Source organism: Aotus nancymaae, unplaced genomic scaffold, assembly GCF_030222135.1.
Source record: "Aotus nancymaae isolate 86718 unplaced genomic scaffold, 86718_ANA_hifiasm-v0.15.2.pri h1tg000006l, whole genome shotgun sequence".
In the NCBI taxonomy this organism is placed as follows: Eukaryota; Metazoa; Chordata; class Mammalia; order Primates; family Aotidae; genus Aotus; species Aotus nancymaae.
Window position 1 is genome coordinate 85,203,556 of NW_026988417.1, and position 18,263 is coordinate 85,221,818.

General features: G+C 33.7%; 1 protein-coding gene across 2 annotated transcripts in view; it reads left to right on the forward strand.

The window, feature by feature from the left end:
• Positions 1-18,263, forward strand: part of GRID2 (glutamate ionotropic receptor delta type subunit 2) — a 1,513,083-nt gene that overhangs the window by 126,277 nt on the left and 1,368,543 nt on the right. The window lies entirely within an intron of this gene.

Consider the following 18,263-nt stretch of genomic DNA (forward strand, 5'->3'; position numbering starts at 1 on the left):
AAAAGAACTAAAATTTAAAAATTCCTCAGTGTAATGAATATGAGAAAGAAAAACCTCGACACCAAGACATGAGTCAATATAATAATATTATTTTCTGACTATTTCCATGGGGCAATAATAGGCTTTTGAACTGAAAATGAATACAAGGACAAACTTTTAGTTTCTTCTGACATTTTAATAAAAATTGTCTATTTACAGCAACAGTCCTAACAACAAAAAATACTAATTTTTATACTCCTGTGATTAAACAACAATTCAAAAGTTTCTTGTACAGAGAGAAGCGAATAACCATTATTGTTTACTAGGATAAAATAATTTAATGAATGGAAATAAAAACATAATTCCCATGACTATCTAAATGATATTTCAAATGTTAAAATTGTCTTATGTTGTTATTAAACATTTTTAAGGCAGTTAAATTTTTAATTGTGCTGAATTCAGCAGAATCTTTGAGGTTATTATAGTAATTTTAAGATAAATTTTCTTGTCTACCAAGCAAAAAAAATTATATCAAGTAGTTTAAGTATAATTTTCAGTAGAAAGAGAAGTAAAGAAGATGATTTTTTTCCACATGAGTATCATTATTAAGTAGATGACAGTAAATTTAACCAAGAAAATCCATCTTTGAAGTGTTCTAAAGGGTGGCTGGTTTAGTTATGGCAATTAATCATTGCATTTTTTATAGTACTTTAGGAACAGCTCATACTACATTAATCAGGGATAACTTCTGCTTAATTAACAAGACTGCCAAAAAATATCAAACACAAGCACAAAAACACAATGGAATAAAAACAAGAAAACAAGTGTTAGCTAGGAACTGATCATGACAAAATGAAATTTTAACTTGCATCAAAATACTTTACTTGCTTGAACTTTTAGACTTTCACTGGATATTCCATGAAACAATGATTTCTTCCCAAAGTTGAAAAGGGTACTTTTTAAGACACATAAATAAGATAATCCATATTATATGGTGTTTCACTTCTCACCACGTGTTCTCTAGTATGTTTGTGTAGCTTATTCTGTCTAGGCAACCACTTACTTTCCCACATGGATTGGGCAGGCATTACTGAAGTGCCAAAATAGACTGAAGTTAGACTGCCTAGTTTAAATTCTGGCACCATTATGTCCCAGCTGTGTGATTTAAGATAAAGTAATCAACTTATCTGTACCTTCCTTTCATAATTTACAAAAGAGATGAAAAATGCCAACTAACTTACAAGGTAGTTATGTAAATTAATATATTTAAAGCATTGAATAATCTGTAACTACCCAATATATATTAGGTATTATTAGTACTGTATATTTTTAATCAGGAATGTTATCCTCTACATTCTCAAGCTTTCTATAGTTCTCTCTTCCTTAGCCTCTGACAGGTAACCTAATTCCACCTACTTTCTTTCTCTTTAGCATGTCACTCGAACACCTGAGCAACCACTATATGCATAGTGCAATGCAATGAATACTTTATGATTCAAACCCACAGTTCAGGCTTTCTGTGAAACTTGTACTTCATACATCTCTGACAAGTAGTTTCCTCAGATATTTGTTCAGTTACATATGTCCAAAATTAATGTCACATTTGATGAAACTATAACTAATATTAAGACCTTGGATCATTCTCTGATCACCAACACTGAAATACTTAGAATAACACAAATTCTTAGGACTTACATGCGCACAAAGTGTATGATAACATGATATAAAAAGAACATTTATGTGATAAGCTAAAGGAGGAAAATGATAACCAGGGTAGACAAAGTATGTGCTTAGTTTAAGGATTGATAAAATAATGTGACATAGTTGGGAAAAACCGATAATTGTAGATGTCTACTCAATCTAGTGTGTCCATTTTAAATGACAGCAGCAATCAGTGTTAATGACAAAATGTGGAATTACAAACATAGTGATGAAACCTTCAGATACACAGAAATGAGAGCTTCATGTAAATCCAGAAAGTACTGCTTAAGTGAGAGTCTGTAGATACTCAAGTATATGGAGAGCAACAATATGAAATGCTTCCTCTTTGGAAATGCAATCACAAAGAACAAGAACAAATATCTTTCATTTCATTTGTTGAAAAACTGTTTATTACACATTATGTGAAATGATCATATACATTTTTTTCACCTTTTCTTTCCACTGATTTAAGCCTCTGTTCATGGACCTGAAGGGACCTCCTCTCTCTTCTATCACTATATAAATCCTAGACATGCAAAAAGCGTAAAGTTACCTCCTAGAAGAAACCTTCCTAGATTATCTGACTTGAAAATTATATTTAGTAAGTGAGCCATTCAAGGGCTCACGTGTTTTATAATGGAGGAGTCTGAGCATAACTACATGTGTTAGTGTCAGGACAGAGGTTTTTGACCAATGGTATCAGAATCACTGAGTTTATGTCATTTCCCTTCAAACTCACTTACTAGGAACTCAGATCATATTGAATTATTAAATAGTAGACTTGAATTCAGCCTTTCATGTGTTTGTCCTATTTTTGGCTTAATGTCTTACTAACTTCTTGAACTCTGATATGGCTCAAAATATCACAAGGATGCTCCAAATAATACATACATTTTCATTCTTGTATTAATTAATCTTATATTCTCTAATATTGGGTTTGTCTTTAGTGCCTTTCAATTATGGGACCCTATCAGTATTTAGACCACATTCTTGATCTATTATGTTCCCTGAAATGTATTACAAATATATTTTGATGAATGAATGAAGAAATGAAGGGGTTGGGAGAAACAGCCCCATGAAAATGAAAAAGACAGCATATAAACCCAGGTTTGTTGAATTGTGGACTAAATTATAACCCATATTATTGATAAAAAACTGTTTTCTTGTTGTTAAATGCTCTATTTTCAGTCCATCTCAGATGTCATATAGAAAAATAAACTAGAGAAAGCTAGTATAATGAATGGTCCCCAGACCTTCTATTTTGCCTTATTATAACTGTTGATGGAAAATTCAATTTTTAAGAAAATGTAAATAAAGAGACCATGATAAGGAGATGAATTTTTGAATAGGGAGCAAATAGAACATTTTATCAAAACAACAACAAAAAAGGTAACAAATAGAGTGAATAGACCAAGTTATCTTGGTTTCACTTGATTGTTGTTTAATTAAATGAATATAATAAGCCCAGCACGGTACAAAGTTTTAAAGTAAATAATTAAGTTTTACAGATTTTTCTTATCTTAATGAATTCAAAGTTCTTGTGTTTTCTACCATAATTGAAAAATAGAAAATATTTTAAAGACTTACCAAAAATCAAGCTATTGCCAGGGAAACAATCTACTCTGTGCTTCTTTGGAGATTAGAATTATTTTGTTTTCAATATTTGATTAATGCTAACAAAAAAATAGTTTTGAAAAACATTTTGATTGGCGTTTATTTTCTAAGCTTCTAAACAGTTTACTGGAGGCATTGTAAGAAATTCATCTTTAATTCGTATTCTTTTGTTTTCTCTTTTCTCTCTTCTGACATTTCTTTCCTTTGGTAGTCCTGTTACAGTTTCTAAATTTTCAGTAAGAAAAAAGAGACTAGAAGTATAACAGGTTTATTTCTTCTTTGTGGACAATTGGCGTATTCCCATATATTATTTCCCCATGACATTAAGAAAATACAACATTTATCATAATTTTCTTTTTATTGAACATTTTGCTTTGGATTTTAAGTTATAACTATTATGTTATTTGCTAATGACAACATGTAAATAAACAAATTTACATCTTATTTACCATATTTTGGAGATGAAACACATGGATGTCAGAGACATTTTGTGAAGCTAAGACCTACATTTCCTGGCTTTTAATGTTTATTTTACTATGCCACTTCCATGATGCTTAAACTAGTATTTTTAATTTTAATTTTTATTTTTATGTATACACAGTAAGTGTATACCTTTTTAAAAACATCATAAATTTATTTGTATACATGTTCCACAAATATATTTTAAAATTATACTTTAAGTTCTGGGATACATGTGTAGAATGTGCAGGTTTGTTATATATGTATACGTGCCATGGTGGTTTGCTGCACACATCAACCCATCATCTACATTAGGTATTTCTCCTAATGCTGTGCCTCTCCTAGCCATCCACCCCCCAACAGGCCCTGGTGTGTAATGTTCTCCTTCCTGTGTCTATGTGTTCTCATTGTTCAACTCCCACTTATAAGTGAGAACATGCAGTGTTTGGTTTTCTGTTCTTGTGTTAGTTTGCTGAGAATGAACATCTATACATTTATGGGGTACATGAGATATTTTGATGCAAGCATACAATGCATAATAAGCACATCAGGGTAAATGTGGTATCCAGCATTTCAATCAAATACCAAATATCCCAGCCTCTAGTAACTATTATTCTGTTCTCTGTCTTCGTAAGTTTAATTGTTTTAAGCTTTAGATCTCACACGAGTGAGAACATGTGAACTTTGTCTTTCTGTGCCTGGCTTATTTCACTTAACATAATGTCCTTCCATTCCATTCATGTTGTTGCAAATACAAGAACTCAATTCCCTTTTATTCCTGAATAGTACCCCATTATGTACATGTACCACATTTTCTTTGTCCATTCATCTGTTGATGAACAGCTTAGGTTCCTTCCAAATCTTGGCTATTGTGAATAGGGTTGCAATAAACATGAGAGTGCAGATACCACTTTTATATACTAATTTCCTTTCTTTTGGAAAAGAATCCAGCAGTGGGATTGCTGGATCATATGCAGTGTATTTTTAATTTTATGAGGAACCTCTATATTTTTCTCTATAATGGCTGTACTAATGTAATTTAATCCCTACCAGTAGTGCACAAGTGTTCTCTGTTCTCTGCACCCACACCAGCATTCATTATTCCCTGTATTTTGGATATAAGCCATTTTAACTGGAGTGAGATGATAGCTCACTGTAGTTTTGATTTGAATTTTCCTGATATCAATGATACTGAGTACCTTTTCATGTACCTGTTTGCCATTAGTATACCTTCTTTTGAGAAATGTCTATTCAGATGTTTTGCCTAGTTTTTAAAATCAGATTATTAGATTTTTTTTCCTATAGAGTTGTTTTAACTCTTTATATTCTGGTTATTAATCCCTTGTCAGATGGATAGTTTGCAAATATTTTCTCCCATTGTGTGGGTTGTCTCTTCACTTTCTTGATTGTATCCGTTCTGTGCAGATGCTTTTTAACTTGATGTTAGCAAATTTGTTCATTCTTGCTTTGGTTGTCTGTGCTTGTGAGGTGTTACTCAATAAATTTTTGAATAAACCAATATCCTAGAAAGTTTCCCCATTGTTTTTTGTGGTAATTTCAGAGTTTGAGGTCTTAGATCTCATCCTTCAATCCATTTTGATTTTATTTTTGTATATGGTGAGAGATAGAGGTAGTTCCATTTTTTCTGCATATGGATATCTAGTTTTCTCAGCACCATTTATTGAAGAGACTTTCTTTTCCCCAAATTATATTTCTGGCATCATTTTAAAAAATGACTTCACTGTAGATATATGGATTTGGTTTTGTTCTTGGCTCCCTATTCTGTTCCTTTGGTCTATGTATCTGTTTTATGCCAGTACCGTGCTGTTCCAGTTACTATAGCTCTGTAGTATTACTTAAAGTTAAGTAATACTTAACTTTAAAGTACTGAAAGTTAAGTGATGAGATTTTTAAAGTTTTTTCTCTTTTTGTGTAGTATAGCCAAAGCTATCCTAAGCTAAAGCTGTGTTTTGTGATTCTGTATAAATTTCAGGATTATTTTTTCTATTTCTCTCAAGAATATCATTGTTTATTGATAGGGATTGCATTGAAAATATAGATTAGTTTGGGTAGTATGGACTTTTAAACAATATTGATACTTCTAATCCATGAACATCGAATATCTCCATTTTTTGTGTCTTCTTCAATTTCTTGCATCAGTGTTTTTTAGTTTTCCTTGTACAGATCTTTCACTTCATTGGTCAAGTTTTTTTCCCAGTTATTTTATTTTATTTGTAGCTATTGTAAATGTCATTACTTTTTTGATTTCTTTTTCAGATTATTTGCTGTTGGCATATACATGTGGTACTGAGTTTTGTATGATGACTTTTTTATCCTACAGCTTTACTGATTTTGTTTATCAGTTCTAATAGTTTTCTTGTGGACTCATTAGGTTTTCCCAAATATGAGCTTCTATAATCTGCAAACAATAATTTAACCTCTTTCTTAGAATTTGGATGGCGCTTTATATTTTTCCCTTATCTAATTGCTCTAGCTAACACTTCCAGCACAATGTTGAATAACAGTGGTGAAAATGGGCCTCCTTTTTGTCATATTCCAAATCTTAAAGAAAAGCCTTTAGGTTTTTCTCATTAAATATTATACTAGCTGTGGGTCTGTCATATATGGCTGTTATTGTATTACAGTATATTTTATCTATCTCCAGTTTTTTGAGGGCTTTTGTCATGAAGGGATGTTAAATTTTGTCAAACACTTTTTAGGTATCTATTTAAATGATCATATTGATTTTGCCCTTCATTCTCTTTATATGATGTATCACATTGATTTGCATATGTTGAATCATTCTTGCATCTCTGGGATAAATCCATTTGGTCATGATAAATTATTTTTTAATATATTGTTGAATTTACTAGTATTTTATTGAAAAATTTTGTATCAGTGTTCAACAGGGATATTGGCCTGTAGTTTGATTGATTGATTGATTGATTTTTTCTTTTTTTTTTTTTTTGGCATCAGGGTAATATCCTTCAAACATGAAGAAGAAAGACTTTCCAGAAAAAATATTTCCATCTCTGTGTTATCTTGAATTTTATTTAGCTTCCTCAAAACAGCTAGTTTGAATTCTCTGTGTACCCTGAATTGGTTTTTGATGCCTTATTTAGTTCATTTGGTGAGGTCATGTTTTACTGGATACTATTGATACTGATGGATATTCATTGATTTCTGGGCATTGAAGCGTTAGGTATTTATTGTAGTGTTCACAGTTAATGCTTGTTTGTACCCATTCTTCTTGAAAAGTCTTTCCAAATATTCAAATGGAATTGTATATTATTATCTAAGTCTTTGGTCACTGTGTCTGCATTGGGGAAACCCCAAGCCCAGTAATGCTGTGACTATTGCAGACTTGTAGAGATACCACTTTGGGGGTCTTGGATGAAATCCAGGAGAACTGGCTGGTTTACCAGGAAGAGACTCTTGTTCTCTTCTCTTACTTTCCCCCTCAACAAGCAGAGTCTCTCTTTTTGTGCTGTCTCTCTTTTTGTGCTCTCTTTTTGTGTCTCTCTTTTTGATCTGTCTGGAGCTGGAGGAGGAGGTACACAAGTATGTAGCCATCACCACTAGGACTGTTCTGGGTCATATCTAAAGCCAACACAGCACTGGGTCTCTAAGGCCCATGGTGACCACTGCCTGGTTACCACTGATGTTAACTTAAGACCCAAGGGTTCCTTAGTTAGCAGGTGGTGAATCTATCCAGGCTGGTGTCCCTTCCTTCAGGGTAGTAAGTCTGATCTAGCCCAGGGTGGGTCCTGAAATGCTGTTTTGGGGACAGGGCCTGAGTCACAAACCTTAGGAATCTACTTGATGCTCTTTTCTACTGCATCTGAACTGACACACAACCTGAAAGACAATGCCCTTCCCACTCTTACCTCTCCTTTCTTCAAGGAGGAGTCTCTCTTCATGACCACCACTACCCCAGACCTGTGGGGTACTACTTGGATACTGATGATGTTCACTGAAGGCCCAGTGCTCTTCAGTCACCTTGTGGTAAGCACTGCCAGACCTGAGTCTCTCTCTTCACTGAAGTGGGCTCCCCTGTGGCACAGTGCAAGTCCAGAAATGCCATTCAGTAGCTAAAGCCTGGAATCAGGAACTGCATGAGCCTGCTTGGTGCTCTCTATACAACTGTGGCTGAGCTGCTGCTCAAGCTTCAAGATAAAGTCCCTTTTACTTTTCCTTCTTCTTTTCATAGACATAAGGAGTCTCTCCCCATAGCCATGGCAGCTAGGAATGTGCTGGGTCACACCTGAAGTCAGCAGGGTACCAGGTCTTCCGCAAGGGCTGCAATGAGTATTGCTGTCTTCTGATGTTTATTCAGCGCCCAAGGGCTCTAGTGATGAATCCTTCTAGAAATGAATCCTTCCCTAAAGAGTAGCAGGTTACCTTTTTGTTCAGGGTGTGTCTGGAAGTATCATTCAGGATCTGAGACCTCAGATGGGTGCCTCTGGACTCTACTTGGTGCCATGTTCAAATGTGGCTGAGCTGATATCCAAGTTGCAAGACAAAGCTCTGTTTACTCTCCCCTATCCTCTCCTCAAGTAAAAGGAAGGAGACTTGTAGAGCTACAAACTGCACTACATAGTGGGGGTGGGGTGGGGCGGTGACACAAGCACTCCCTCAGACACCCCAGTTGGTATCTCACTATGTCCTGTGTACCTCAAGTCCACTGGCTCTGAGCCCAGCACAGCACCAGGATGTGCTCAGAAATTGCAGTCCTTGTGGCCTAGACTGCCTTTAAAGTTTATATAGGTTGCCAGAGTGCTTTAGCCTGCAATGGCGGGACTTGCCAGAACTTAGGTTCCAACAGCTGGGACGGATGATTCCTCTCTGGCTAGGTCTCATCTAAGCGTTTCCTCTGTGGGTGCCAGCTGAATTTTGCCCTGTGTTGCTTTCTGCTGGAACAGACCCACTGAGTTCCAATGCAAAGTCCCACAGTCACTGCAAGCACACAGATTCTCTCTCTATCAGCTGCTGGGGAGTTGGGGAGGTGTGGCGTTAGCAATTCAAGCCTGTCTTTCCACCCCCTTCAGTGCCTCTGTTATTGATATAATGTTAAAACCAGGTACTGTGATTGATCACCTGATTTTTGCTTCTTGTAGAGGTGTTTTCTTAGGTGGATAATTGTTCCATTTGGTGTTCCTGTGGGGAGGATGCATACTGAAGGGTTCTATTCAACCATCTTGCTCTACCCACCACTCTGACAATAGTATTTTAATTTGTCAAATCAGTAATTAGTTTGTCACCTTCCTTAAAAGATAGCATATACATATTTAATGAAAATTAAAAGAAAGAGCAAGCAATAACAAAACGAAGAATAAAAACGTAAAACATAGAATGAGACCAATAATGAATATCATATACTTTACACAGTTGGATCATGGATTTAACTTTCCATTTTCTATAAACCCACTTAAAAATTGTTACACAATTTATGGAGTCCATAAATTTAAAACAAACAGTTATTCCTTGAGATAATACATTGTTCTCAGTTTTCTTCACTAATAATATCAGCGTAGAAATTTTCCAAGTGGAGTGGCTATTCCAGACACTGTGTGACATAATAAAATTATTCTCAGCAACATCCTTTCAGAAGATTACACAGTGCATTTAATGGACTTTTTTTTTGTGTGTGTGTAGTCTCTGATGGCAACACAGAAAAAGACAGTCCAGCCAAAGCAATTTTATAAGTTTGTAGAGTGCAATAGAGGCACTTCCTGACTGACTGGATCAAGGAATATGGATATATTTGGTATTTGAAGTAGCTTTTTTATTTCTCAAGCAATGTTCTGTTAAATGGCATTAAACATAACCTAACAATGCATTCAATATTATGCTGTTTGCCTTGTGCCTACGGTAAATTCTAATGTCAGTTAAAATCAGACCATGGGACTTAAATGATAATCCAAATGAGGTTGATAGGTGTCACATATTTAGGTCAAAGATGGAATGCCTAGAAAGGACAACATCTTAATTTGAAGTAAATAGAATGTAGAGTAATTTTATATTATTTAATTTTCACATGTATCAATTTTGATGGTTTAAATAACTTTAATATATTTGAAAAAAGAATAGCAAATTAAATAATTTTCTAATAATACAAATTTTTCCAAAAGGGAAATTAATATAATAAATAGCCATAATTCGATAAGTCTCTCTGAAGTCAACTGTATTTCCTACTGGATATGTGAGAAAATACTTACATGAAAATTTAGCACCCTTAAATCCCTATAATGCTATAGAAAACTTGAGTATTTGAAAGTAGAAAATTACTTGATGTCATTGATCACAGTGGAATGGAATTCAGCAATTCAAATGCTAGCATTCTTTCTTTTAAACTGTAATGGCTAAGTAGAGTAAGAAAATTCACATTTACATCCAAGATTATTACATCTTTATGAAAGCAGTGTATCTTCTGTGTTTTGTTTACGCAGAATTATGTGCCTCTTCATTTTTAATATTTACTGAGCCCTATTCACGTTGATACCCCATCTGCAATTTTCCTTGAGACTTCTTTCTGTTCTTGGGCTACTAAGCCACCTTTGTGTTTTCATTAACGGCAGGGTTAAGAAGATCCTTGGGACATTTTACAAATGTCCTTATAAGGTATGGAAATTATTTCAACCTGAGTGTAGCTTTGTGATCAAAGCAGTTATGACTGAAACTTGTAATATGTAACTGTTCAAAACATAAAGGGACAAACTTAACTGAAAGCAATATCCATGGAGGTGATGGAGATGTAGAGAAGATAGATGTGCCATTTACAGTGGAAGAATGTGCTACAAGTGTCATGAGTATGTACCTGTCTAGAGCAGAGTAGATATTAGTTCCCTTCTTCATTTATGTCATACCCTACTTCATAAATTAGACCCTATCTGGAATATAATAAACCTGAGTGAGACTATGTGAATCACAACATATGAAGAATTATTGAAGGTACTAGCATGTTGAGCCTAGAGAAGAAAAGCTTTTCACTCTTTTCCACAAGAATTTGCAGAGCTTTCGTATAAAATGTGCTGTAAATTTTCCATGCCATTGCAGAGAAGAGTGCTAGGATCCATGGATGGAAGTGTAGTGAGGGAGAGTAACTCATTACTCATTATGAGGAAAAACTCTATGGTTGATACTGGAATTGGCTGCCTCAAGAAGTGATTTGTTCTCAATCACTGGAAGTATCTAGACATAGGATATATTTGTCAGGAATGTTGCATAGAAAGATTTTATCAGAGTAGCTTGATAGACTAGGTTCTTTTTATCCTTGCATTTCCTTTGGACCTTATGATAGATTTTGTTGTTGTATCTGAGATTTTCTGGTATAGTTTTAAGAAACTGGAATCATGGTGCCATGTGAGAAGATAATAGCAGGCATATGAAACTTCACAAGGAAGTTTTGCTGGCTAACAGTAATTTGGGACTATATTCTATGTCTTCAGAGTGAAAGGAATTTTAATATAATGGTGGATCCTGCTTGTTATGAAAGTGTACTACAAAATCATTCTATTAAATTCACAGTTGCTTTTAAATTAATAATTCTTAGATGATAAATAATGACAATGTGTATAGGTAACCATCATGATATAAAACTCCTTTTGTATGGGGGCAACAAACATTTAAGTAAATATGAAAACACTAAATGTTGACCTTACTGAAAACTCAGGGAATCCTAGATTAATGAATTAAAAATTTCTCAAAACTCTAAATATGTGGCAATAAAAAAGTCTTGTAATTTTCCAATTTTCAATATTTAATTGTAATCAAATTGGTATTATAGGGCTAAATGTTTCAGTACACATTTCTGGGCATCTGATTTTATTTTATTTATGAAATGCTACTACTATTTAACTTTTTTTTGTTTGTTTGCAGTTTTGAATTTGTTTAACTGACATAAGTACCATTGGCTATTTCTAACTGTGAAGTATACAGATAGTCTTGAACAATTACTATCCACTAGAATATTATTAAGAATAATACATTGCATAGTAATGGTTATGGAATCTCTCTTAGGTTGCTTGTGTGTGTGAATATATATCTATATCTATATCTATATATATATATGTAGCTATAAATGTGTGTTAAATATTTATTAGGCATATTAGACTTATTTCTACATATAGTTAATATTAAAGACAAAGGAAAACAACCTCCTAAATGCCTGATCCTTTAATAATTTATTAAGGAATAATTTATGATATAAGAATAATGTATTATTGGGCCAATAAATGAACGTTTATTTAAAACTATGTGTATAATATTTATCATATGAAACAACAGGTAATGAATGCTTTATGTACTAAATATAGTAGTATAAAATGCATTAAGTTTGATTTAGCTGTAGATTTGGTTATAATAACTTTTAAACAACTCAACCAAATGTATAAATTATTAAAAAGTGAATAAATTTTGAAGGACATATTCTAGTTGATTTATAAGTTATGTGTCTATAATTGACTAAGATGTTTGTATTTAAATCATGTGAATCTCATACTAATTAAAGAGAAATTTTACTTTAAATGTTAAAATTCTTTAAATTCAAAATAAATAAAAATATTGGTGCACTGAGCTTTTACAACTTGGACTATTACTAGCATTTCACTGACAAATAATTTGAAAAAAAAAAGATTCATTTATATTTCTCTAGGAATAGTTTTATTTTTTTGTTTTGAGATAGAGTCTCACTCTGTAGCCCAGGCTGTAGTGCAGTAGTGCAATCTCAGCTCACTGCAACCTCCCCCTCCCAGCTTCAAGGGATTCTCATGCCTTGGCCTCCCAAGAAGCTGGAATTACAGACATGCGTCAACTCACCCAGCTAATTTTTGTAGACAAGTTTTCGCCATGTTGCCCAGGCTGGTCTCAAACTCCTGGCGGCAAGTGATCTGCCGGTCTTGGCCTTCCAAAGTGCTGGGATTATAGGCATGAGCCACCAGGATCAGCTGAATGCGTAAAGTACCATTATTCAATGTTTAAGTGGTTCTGGAATCGACGCCTTTATATTGCTGATATGTGATTATTCATATTGCCTTTTCTGCTTAACCTCAAAGGTTTCACTAACAAAATCAATATATAGAAGGTATTACTCAGACATAAAAACACATTTAATACCTCCTCCTTTCTACATATTACATCTACATGGCATCTTGTGGATATTGAGGCTCCAATAAATTGGATTGCTTAGGTTTAAGGTAAACCACCACTTTAGAATTAATACCTAAAGAAAACAAAATTACTTAGATGTTTTATTGCTTATTAAAATAATTTATAGCTCAGTATTAGTTTCAGAGCCCTACAGTTTTTCTATGTACTCTTTTTACTAGCATTTTTTCTTGAACCAAGATAACATGTTTTTTTAAAGTTCATTTTTCCGATTTTATTCATTGGACTTTAACTGAGCTTAGTGTGCCACAATAAATAATTTCCAAGAGTATTTAAGACTGTTAAGTATTTCCTATGACTATTTATAACTTTCCATTGTTAGTATTGTAGTTATTTTATATGCATATATGCCCAAAATATTTCAGAGTATATGAAATATTTTTATTTGATAGTATATGTGTGATGAAGCATCTAAAGTCAATTTTGGCATTATACTGTAATGTATGCCAATAATGTATGCCAATAAATTTCATGCAGAGCTCACTATTTTTTTTCCTTTTAAAATTAGGATACGATTTATACAACTGCAGGTTTGTGTGTCTAAACACTAGGCCAACTGTGTCACAGAAAACTTAGTTTAAAAAAAGAAAGCAGAGGAACAGTATGATGTATTTGTCATTACAAGAAAAATAGTCTGCTAGAAATCTTGGAGCATACACTCAGATAAAATGTTTGATTATCATCTTATTGCATACTTTTTTGAGCTCCATACTCCCTGGCTTTTATCTTAGTATCTAGCATTCTTTTTCTTGTCATTTTCTTTGTTTTTATTTCATGGTATATATGTGATGAAGTATCTAAAGTCAATTTTGGCATTATACTGTAAGATATATTGCCTTACAATATATTATATTATATGGTAGTATATTAATTTTTATAAAATAATATTTGTATGGCAATTTACCTTCTGTGCATGCATGTTTCTATACCAGTATTTTAGCCATGGGCACATATTCATGCTGTTTTTTCTAAATCTTCATTGGCTACTATGGCATCTATTTAACTAGTGTCTTCTTTTAACTGAAGAATCCCAGAGGTTCTAGGTGAAAGTTGAATTTTTGACTTTTCTTATTTGATCTGATATAACCCTCAAGAAGAAAATCTTTAGATATATGAATTCTGATTCTTTTAACAATGACTCCTGGTGCATCTATTCATGTAATATCCCATGAAACAATATCAATATTTGCTTTTCTGGAATAATACAGAAACAATAATAATGCCAGTACTCTGGAATAATGCCAGTACTTTGAGATAGTCACAATATATCCTGCCTCCTCTCCAACACTGGTGCATTGCATACCATGAATATAATGAAGAAAAGGGGCCTTTGCCTTTTCTTTTTGAATAATTTTACAAAAGTCTCTGCTGCAACATAAGTGACAAATGCCAGAATATATTCTAAAAATTTAGCACATGTGGTTTACTTAGATGTTTATTTTCACCCATATATATTTTTGGAGGATTGATAAATTTTTGGTATCACTGTTGGTATTTAAACAAATAGGTAAATATTTTCTCAAAAAGTGAAGACATATTTTCAGATAAATCTATAAGAAACTATTAGCTTACCAAATCATAGGTTTTGTCACATATGCCATATTTATTTATTTGTTTGTGACAGGATTTTGGTTATTAAGCAACTGTAGCAGACATCATGTACCTAAACTTTAGTAAGTCATGATCACTCGTTATCTAGTAAAAGTAGTTAGTATTTATATAAGGCTTATTATGTACCAGTTACTCTTCAACATATTTTACATCTCTTAACTAATTTCATCTTGTTAACAGTTTTACAAAGCAGATGATTTTGTTTGCCATTGTACTGATGGGTAAAATGAGGCTAGCAAGTAGCAGATGGGAATTTAAGCCCCAGACTCTTTTGCCCTAGAATTAGTTTTATAACCACAATGTTGTACTGCTGAACAATTGAGACGCTTCATTCCTGACAACCTTTGCCTTTACCCTTCAAGAACCACATCAGCATATAAAAGTGAAGGATGACTCCTTCAGTGGAAAGTTCGAGGCTTTTGTCTGAAGTTTATAGTATTTGTTTGAAATCTTTATCAGTCATGGAGATATTGAAGGAGATTTCATTAAACTTTCATGTTATATAAAGCCAAAAAAGTGTTTAAAAAAGTAATATGTAAAATGACAGTTTTGGTATTCAAAAGGAGCAACTGTAGAACTCCAACAATTAACACAGCAGGGATAAATGTAAGGAGCTACCCTTGAATCCAATTAACCATTAAACAAGTAGGGCATAGGAGAGAGCTGATTTAGCATAGCCATGGGAAAAGGTCTAAGGGATTATAATATAGATTAACCCCAGTGTGGTGTGGTTCCCCAAATAACAAATTCTGTCTTAGGTAGGCTGCATTACTATGTTGTGATTTATTTATTAAATAATCTTATCTTGGTTAGTGCATAATTCTAAACTTTTTCCAATTAACATTTTCAGCTCTGCTATTGTTTATCATTTTACATACTTTAAAGTCACTGTTAGCACATTTTTTATTTTTTTCTAATGTATTGTTATTAAAATTCATATAAAACTCTTATCCCATATTTTTTGTTTGTTTGTTTTGAGACAGAATCTCTTTCTATTGCCCAGGCTGTAGTGCAGTGGTGTGATATTGGCTCACTGCAACCTCTGCTTCCCAGGTTCAAGCGATTCTCATGCCTCAGGCTCTGGAGTAGTTGGGACTAGAGGTTTGTGCCATCATGCCAGTCTAATTTTTGCATTTTTAGTAGAGATACGGTTTCACCATGTTGGCCAGTCTTGTTTCGAACTCCTGACCGCAAGTGATCTGTCCCTTCAGTGTCTCAAAGTGCTGGGATTATAGGCGTGAACCACCATGCCTGGCTTTATCCCATACTTGATTTAAATGGTATGTTCTTACCTCTTCTTGGTGTGACTGCAAATTGAGACCCTAACAAATTGGAGTGGCAAAAAAATGCCACAGATCTGACTCTGAGATGAATGTCCCCTTCTTTCTCTTTGATGTATAGTTGCTCCAGTATGTTAGGTCAGAGAAGAGAGAGCAGAAAGTGCTAAGTGTATCTTTATTCAACATTTGCTAATAATATCATTGTTTATTTGCTTTCTCTGCTTTGCAGACTTCTGTGTGACTCTCTTACGAGGCTCTTTCATGAATTCTTTAGAAGTTCTCTTATATGGGAGATTCAATCTGAATCCAAAGTAGCTAGCCTCCATTAGAGTGAACCCCAAGCTGTACACACTGTTAGAACTGTTTTTGAGGTCTCCCCAGTTACTATCCAGTGGCTGTAGCTCCTATACATTTTGTATATTTACTTATGGGGAACTTATGTAAAATACTATTAAGTCTTCAGGCTGTTCCATTGCAACACCTTGCATAGATTGGTGGACCATTTGGGTGAAATTCAGAGAATATCATGCAGAGAATATCTGCTCTGTATGAATGATTAAGAGCAGAAGTGCTCAAGTTCTACCTGATAACCTTAAAAGTAACACAGATTCCTTGATTTGCTCCTGCATCACCGCTTTTTGAATTCTATTCAACAGATCTGTTTTAAAACCTGACAATTTTGTTTGTTTTTTAAAGCACTTCAGCTAGTCAGCAAGGGTTCAGAAACACTAAATTAGATTACCTAACTCATAATCCTAAGATTCTATGTATTTTTAACCTCCTTAAAAATACTTTTATAATTGTAATATTACACTTAATATTTTAAAACAACCATTAATAAAATTACAGTTGGTAATGGATTGGGTTTGCAAAAATAACTGTAGATAAAATATATTCCAGTTTGTATTTATGTGATAATGTTACTCCAAGACATCAAAAATAGATTTGCTTTGTGTATGTGATTTCCTTCTATAAGTGAAAAAAGCTAGTCCAATGAAATAAAGGGTTAAGACCCCTTAGAGGAAAAAAGAAAATAAAATTATCTTCAGAAATGACTATGGTAACACCTCCCAAGGCAAACTGTTGGCAGACCTTCTAAGGGCAGATTGTGTGCATCTGTGTGAGTGAAAAACAGCTGAAGGGTGTCAAGTGCTCTTCTGAGTCTCACTAGAGTCCCTTTATATTTATTTCCCAAACTAAGTAGTAGTTGCCATTTCTACCAGCCCACACAGTTCTATTATTTTCCTGTCTTTCCTTTATGAATAGCTGGCTCTCACAGTACTTAACTTCTTATCTTAGTTCATTTGGGTTGCTATAATCAAATACCATAAACTGGATAGCTTATAAAAAACTGAAATTTATTTTTCACAGTTTTGGATGCTAAGAAGTCCAAAATCACAGTGCTTGCAGATTCCAGGTCTGATGAGGGCTTTTGGTTCTCAGACAGTACCTTCTAGCTGTGTCCTCTCATGGTGGAAGAAGCAAGCTAGCATTCCGAGTTCTCTTTTATAAAAGAACTAATTCTAATGATGGGGGCTCTGAGGACTAATTCCAATGATGACCTATCACCTTCCAAAGGCCCCACTTCCTAATACTGTCACCTTATGGGTTAGAATTTCAACAAAGAAATTTGGGGTGGGGGAGGATCAAATATTCAGATCACATCACTTGTTGTTGAAAATAAGGCATTTCTAACATAAAAATTTACCTCATGGCCAAATTAACTTACATGAAATGACCAGTGCAAAGATGTGCTTAGATAAGGCTTTTCTGTAGAGTAGTAGTATTCATTTTTATTTTATTTAATTAATTAACTTATTTATTTATTTATTGAGACAGTCTTGCTCTGTCCTTGAGGCTGCCCAGGCTGGGGTGCAGTGGTGCCATCTCGGCTCACTGCAACCTCCACCTCTTGAGTTCAAGTGATTCTTCTGCCTCAGTCTCTTGACTGGCCAGGACCACAGGCATGTGCCACCATGCCGGGTTAATTTTTGTATTTATAGTAGAGATGGAGTTTCACTATTTTGGCCAGCTTGGTCTTGAACTTATAACCTCAAGTGATCCTCCTGCCTTGGTCTCACAAAGTGCTGGGATTACATGAGTGAGCCACCTGTAATCTTAGTAGAAAAAGTAACTTGGCCAGTTAGGAAAACAGTACTTAAGTACTTAATCCATATTAACATCTAAAAAATTAAAAATTTACATAAATGGAAGAGATATTTTTACTGCATTTATTTGATTTAATAATTTGATTTTTATACAGTTTATGAAAATTTTACTTTTAGAAATTTATGAAAAATTCCAAAAATTAAACTATTAAAATCAAATAAATGAGGTAAAAATTATGTAAGTTATATTATGGTAAAAAGCATAAACACATTTAAATATTTTATTAAAACATTTTAATAGACAGGAACATATTTTAAAGGAACTAATACATAAAAATCAATTTCA